The sequence below is a fragment of the Spinacia oleracea genome, chromosome 4 (genome assembly GCF_020520425.1).
Source record: "Spinacia oleracea cultivar Varoflay chromosome 4, BTI_SOV_V1, whole genome shotgun sequence".
Taxonomy (NCBI): Eukaryota; Viridiplantae; Streptophyta; class Magnoliopsida; order Caryophyllales; family Amaranthaceae; genus Spinacia; species Spinacia oleracea.
This window is the reverse complement of record NC_079490.1, coordinates 147839792-147846534: the sequence shown is the minus strand read 5'-3', so window position 1 is coordinate 147846534 and position 6743 is coordinate 147839792. Positions and strand designations below refer to the sequence as shown.

Here is a 6743-nt window from a genome sequence, read left to right as displayed (position 1 = left end):
AATTTTGAAGGATTTAATAGCTTATGATTGATGGTTGCCTTGTAATTCCCAAGAGGGAGTTACGGATGGTAATGTCCCGACCGAATTAGGTTAATTCCGCTGCTGAGTATGCTTTAATAATTGAATTAGAGGTCGGGGTGTTACAGTTTGGTATTCAGAGCCAAGGTTCTGGACCATAAGTTCTAAACCTTACGGGTTTTGCACGTCATAGAATTCATTAGGCTTTAAGAAAAGAGTTTTAAGGAATTGGTTAAAAAGAATTTTCTAAAATCATGTTACTTACGTTAAAATGAATATGAGTGTGAGTGTAGGAACGGAATGAACGGGTTTATTTTCTATGATTTATTTGCTTCCATTTGTTGAGACATGTTATGTTGAATGTTGTCTATCGAGGCTATGAATGATGTCCCCAAAGGCTCGCAACGAGCACCATGATAATCACATTACCCACGAGGATTATGCCATATCGATGCAATTATGAGTATTTTATTTCCTAGTGATTGTGAATTAGAAATTGTCCTATGATGTTAGAGAAAGTTGAGTTTTAGTATCATGTGACCTATCTAGATCTACATTGTAATTTATGGGAATGAATTGGCTGACTGAATATGAAGCTAACATTAATTGTTTGGGGCATAGTGTGACCAAATTGGCAAATGAGGATAGGATTTCGTCCCAAAAAGTTAGTGAAGAAAACCAATGATTCAAACTGTCTCTGCTTTGAAAACCCCTAATGACCGACGGTGAGTTTTTCTGGTTATCCTTGTAGTGTTGTCGATCACCCATCACCGATACAGCTATCGTTTGAGAATAGGCAAATGTTTTCAAGAAAAGAAACCTAGTATGCCTCCACCAAGAGAATTAAACTTTAGCATTAAAGTAATCACAAGATCCACCCCCCCTATTTCTAAAGCACCTATAGAATGACACCAACTGAGTTGCAAAGAATTGAAGAATCCATTAGATGATTTACTTGGATAAGGGTATATTCAACTGAGTGCATCACTTTTGGGAGCCCTGTCATATTTATGAGGAAAAATTATGAAACATCGAGGTTATGCATAGATTATAGAGAGTTGGACAAGAATAAATATCCTTTATTCCGCATTGATGATTTGTTTGACCAACTTTGAGGTACAAAAGTGTTTTCAAAGATAGATTTGAGGTCTGGATACCATCAACTTTATAATAAACTTGAGGATATTCCAAGGACAACCTTTAGAACCAACTATGGTTACCATGAGTTTGTTGAAATACCTTTTGGGTTAACTAATGCATCAGCTGTATTTATGGATTTAATGAACTGCATTTTCAAACCATACCTTGATAAGATTTTCGTTGTTTCCATTGATGATATTTTGGTATATTCTAAGAGTAATAAGGAACATGAGGAGCATCTGAGAAAAGTGTTAGATATGTTGATTAAAAACCAGTTATGTGCTAAGTTGTCAAAGTGTAAATTTTGGCTTAAGGAACTATCGTTTTTAGGTCATATTATTTCTGAGAAAGGTGTATCTGTTGATTATGAGAAAGTAAAAGCAATCGTGGAATACCCTACTAGAAAAGCTAATGTTATTGTAGATGTTTTAAGTCAAAGTCTTACCTAAATTCAATCCTACCTTTTTATGAGCCAACCAAGATGATTTGTTAAACCTAGAAGTCAAGTTGTCAAGGATAAAGGAAATGTTTGTTTAAATGCGTTAAGTCAGTACCGAGACCAACTTTGATTGATGAGACTAAGGAAATATTTGTTATGGAAATCATGATCATTACGTTCGAGCTTATTCCAAACCTCTATCATTAACTATAAGCATTAAAAGATCGTCTATTGGCAACGACCATAGAACTGATGACATTATTAGTATTCCCCAGCAACCCGTGACTGGAAAAAGGTCCTATGACGAAACCAAATGATACCAACGATGCTTGTAATGTTTTTCTAATGATTCGGTAATCGCCCATGTTACTCGTTGATACTTCTCCATTTATAATTTATCATATATGTGTAACACCCCAACAATTCCCATTTTCTAAAATAACCTCTTTTTAAATATAACTGTAGGGAATTATCAAAGTATTATCGCCCGTGTGAAAACGTTACGGCTTATTCAGAATTTTGCAGCGGAAAACATAAAACTAACTTTTAGGTTCATAAATAATCTATTACATATTAGGTCCAAACCAATTAACTGAATTAAGGAAATACGAATAGTATGACAAATTTCAAATCCAAGTTAACAAATTAAATCACTTAATTAAACGAATAGAACTACAAGCTCTCTAATCCCGATCCCAATGATGCATCATCTTCAAACCTGTAGATGGGCAACGCTTATTGATCCTTAGAGACAGCTCACCAAAGATGGGTCATCACAGGATCAATAAGGCATAGCCATGATCAACACACACAAACAAAGCACGTAATCAGCAAAGCTGAGTACTACATACTAAAACAACAACAATCCTAGCATGATACTATCAAACCAACAACCCTATCATGATACTAATAAATATAAGTAAGGACAGACAAAACATAATAATTTGACGACTATACTTGACTAGACTAAGCTAGGCTTAATAACCATAATATTATTTTAGTTGAAATAGACAATGGACCGAGTTGACCATCCAGAAGTCTTCACTAAGGAAGACGAGGTACGGGCGCGACTCCGTAACCTCAGTGACCTGCGATATCGAGGAACGTTTAAATAAAAATAGGACACGGTGATCAATCCGGTCCCAGAAAAGGCCATGGGCTACCACCATGAACCCCAACTCCTGTTTGTCCGTCACTTCAGACGTGCACAGTCTAAAGCTATTGCTATTCAGTTTCACTTTACATGATTTACAAATTGAGATTCCGTTATGACTCAACCATTACATAAGACAGACAATTCACATTTGTTCACAACTGTTTTTATCTTGGAATTAAGTAAGTGATCATAAAAGCATCAATCAAGACTCATTCCAACTTAACCAAACTTTCCTTTAACCATGAGCAACCCTGTATATGGGCATAAAGTTTCAACTTACTAAACAAGGTCCTCCGCCCTCATAAAGTAGTGAAAAGATAGAAAGGGAACAACAACCAATCGATCCAAACCAATCATATAGAATAATCTAGTGTTCCCAACCAACATGTTTGTATCAATCATCCATACTAACATGTTACAGTTCTCATAGTGCAAAATAAGTTCAATAAGTTTGTCCAACAGTATTAAACCTGCACATTCAATATAACCCAGTTCGTCCATAATATCAACATCACCAAGTTCAACAATAATATCAACATAACCAAGTTCAACAACAAGATTCAACATGGTTTCAACAATTAGCACACATTCCAAGCACACAGGTATGTACGTACCTTGTGTAAACAAACTGCAAGACCACTTTAATAATTCAGAAGTCGCCTACGGAGAATTCTCCACCTAACAACAACCAATATAGACTCATATCAATTCATATTGAATTTTCAGCAACATTAGGGAGCTTCAAACCCTTCCTAAACATAATTAGAACATTTTCCAATATCGAAACTTGAATATTTGATTTCCTAGCATCATAATTATTATATTAATTATTGAAATTCGTTGAAAACTCTTCAAAGCATCATACTTTAAATTTCCAGCAATCTAACTAATTTCAAACTACTCCAAAACATAATTAACATGTTTGAAATCATAAAAAAAACAATAACTTTAATAACTTGTAATCGTCCTACCATGGTTTAAAACTATAAAAACCTTAAAAATCCATGCTTTAATAATTAAAACCCCTATTTTTAATCAAAATATATAATATGAAAATTAGTAATTCAATTATGCAATATTAAAATCTGAAATTCATAAATAAATCACAAAAATCATAAATTTAATTCAATCAAAACATAAATTAAATTAATAATATAACTAAAACATTTAAATAACTTAGGGTTTAAGAAATAACCACAAGGAGAGAATGAGGAGGAGGCTGGCCGGCGGTAGACTTTGCGGCGCGGCAGCGACGGTCGATTGAGCTGACGAAGGTGGTGTTGTGCGGGTGGCGAAGAGACTCGCGGAGGCTGGGCGAAACAGAAAACCGAGTGAGGGGAGCAAGCACGACCAAAAGAGAGGAAGGGACAAAAGAGAGAAGGGGGAGGAAGAAGCATACCGGCGGCGAAGGCGGTGGCTCAGCGGCGCGGCTAGGCGCAAAGGTGGTGCTGTGAAACCAATAACACCGTTAAGGAGGGGAAAAACGACGAGGAGGAGCAGGGCAAGACAACCGAAAGAAGGGAGAGGAAGAAGGAGTTACCATGAGGGTCGACGGTGGTCGTCGGTGCAGGTGGTGGTCCGGCAGTGGGCGACGGCGTGGAGGGGAGGAAGGAGAGATGGCTGAGTTGTGCGTGAATTGAAGGAGGGTTTCTCTTTTCTTTTCTTTTTCTTCTTTTGGTTTCACGTAAGAGTAGAGAAGAGGAGGGAGTATTTAGTTGGGTTTATTGGTTTGGGCTTTGCCCAATTGGGCTAGGAGTAGGATTTAGGTTGATGAATCCACAATGTTTAGTATTGCTTTCTAATTTCAATAGAACGTGGTTTCGTAATTCGAAATCGTTTTAACGTAAAATTCAAATATACATTTTGATTTCGTAAATCATTAAAAGTATTCAAAATGAAATAAAATAATTATATTTTAATTACATATTCATTTCTGAAATCCGTAAATTATATTTAAATATATTAATATACGTTAAAATATATAAACAAAATATATAAAATTATGGGGGATTACAATCTACCCCTCTTAAAAGAAGTTTCGTCCCGAAACTTGACACGAAAATTCACATATCTTTCCAAACTTTCCAACTTATTCTTATTGTAGAAGTACTTTGTGCCACTCTTGTGCACTCTTTTGCCAACTAAGAGTTACTTGTAATATTCAAGAACACATTTTCTTATGCGGAGAATCTATTTCCTTTACATCAACATGTATAAGTTGCTAAAAATGAGCATAAAATGCATAAAATACCATAAAAATAGGTAAAAAGCGCGAATTTCTATCGCATTCTACGCCCCTTAAAGAAAACGAGTTACGCCCTCGTAACTCATCTCAGGGAATAACTTTGGATATCTTTTCTTCAACGAATTCTGCTCCCAATACTATATTTTCACTAAAATCATCTCAACAAGTGGAACCTCTACACTTCTTTCCCATACAATGCCTCAACATGTGACATCTTACTGCTCGCATGGTATCTATTTTTCAAGAAATTCAATCGAATCTAGGTGGTTCCCCAGTTACTCTTAAAGTCAATAACACAGGCTCTCAACATATATTCCGTAGTTTGGTTAGTCCCCTCAGGCTGACCATCAATTGCAGGGTGGAAAGCAGTACATTTTTCGATGTTGTCCCCAAGATTCAACTGGACCTTATTGCCAAAGTTTCAGACTTTTGTGCTCGGTAAGGATCTTACATGTTGCCCTATAAAGGTAATGTCTCCAAATATTCGCAGGTAACACAATAGCAGCTAACTCTAGGTCATGGGTTTGGTAATTAGGCTTATAAGGTTTCAATTGACGCGACAACAGTTGCGGAGGTCAAACATTCCCTTAAAATCTGGAAAGCTTCTTCACAATTCTCACTCCACTTGAATTTCGATTCCTTTTCAACAAGTTGGTCACTGGTTTTGCTTTCTTCGAAAAGTTTTCCACAACCTCCTATAATAGCCATCTAGGCTTAGAAAACTTCAAATATCGGACACGTCCTTTGGAGTAGGTCACTCACTTAAGCTTGAATCTTAGCATGATCTACAGAAACTCCTTCTGTTCAACTTTCCTTGTTACCGAACCTCATTACACTTTTCATGGGTGTATAACTTTTGGCTTAACTCTTAGCTCTTGCACCAATTCATGTATTTCTTTTCATCTTTTCCAGACAACAATGATTTCTAACGATCCTGGACCACTCAAATCTTCTCTTAAATTTATTCCCTTACGTAACATAGTTCTCAATCAATTTAACCCTTCACTTTTCTGTCGGTGTCACTTATACCCATATGACTTCAAGATTTGTATACTTCATTTAATAAAACTAGATTCTTCCTAAGCGTCTCCAAGTAATCCTCAAGTGTTTGTCATGCTCTTTCTCATTCCTTGCATAAATAGGGGTATCATCAATAACATCATAACGAACTTAATTCGGAATTCTTAGAAAATCTCATTCATCAAATCCATAATTAATGCAGGTGCATTGGTTAACCCAAAAGACATTACTCTAAACCCATAATGACAATAACGAATCCTAATGAGGTCTTAGGCCCTTATCAGCTATTCTCAATTGGTGGTACTTTAAACCCAAATCAGTCTTCGAGAACACACTCGCCCAATTCAATTGGTCCAATATGTCATCTATCCTACGCAAAGAATACTTGTTCTTGATGGTGTTTAGTTCCCTAAAATCGATGCATAATTCCATACTCTTATCTTTCTCCTTAACAAACAACACAGGAGCTCCTCACGGTTATGCACTAGGCCTAATATACCCCTTAACGAAACAAGTCTTGTAATTGTGTCTTAATTAGCTCATTTCAGGAGGTGTCATTCTATATGGTGCTTTTAGATATAGGTGTCGTTCCAAGAATTAAGTGTATAGTGATCTCAAAGGCTCCAACAGGTAACATACTTGCAATTTCACTCAGAAACACATCAATGAATCCACTCACAATGGCAACATACTTGATTTTCACTCCAACTTCTTTACCCACTTCT

At 36.2% G+C, this 6743-nt stretch overlaps 1 long non-coding RNA gene across 1 annotated transcript; it reads right to left on the bottom strand.

Moving 5' to 3' along the window:
- Positions 1 to 3367: 3367 nt before the first annotated feature.
- LOC130459703 (uncharacterized) lies at positions 3368 to 4294 on the bottom strand. The gene is made up of 3 exons (XR_008919284.1): positions 4153 to 4294; positions 3949 to 4063; positions 3368 to 3431 (listed from the first exon to the last, which is right to left on the bottom strand). It is a non-coding gene; the product is annotated as an uncharacterized lncRNA (long non-coding RNA).
- Between the last annotated feature and the right edge of the window lie 2449 nt (positions 4295 to 6743).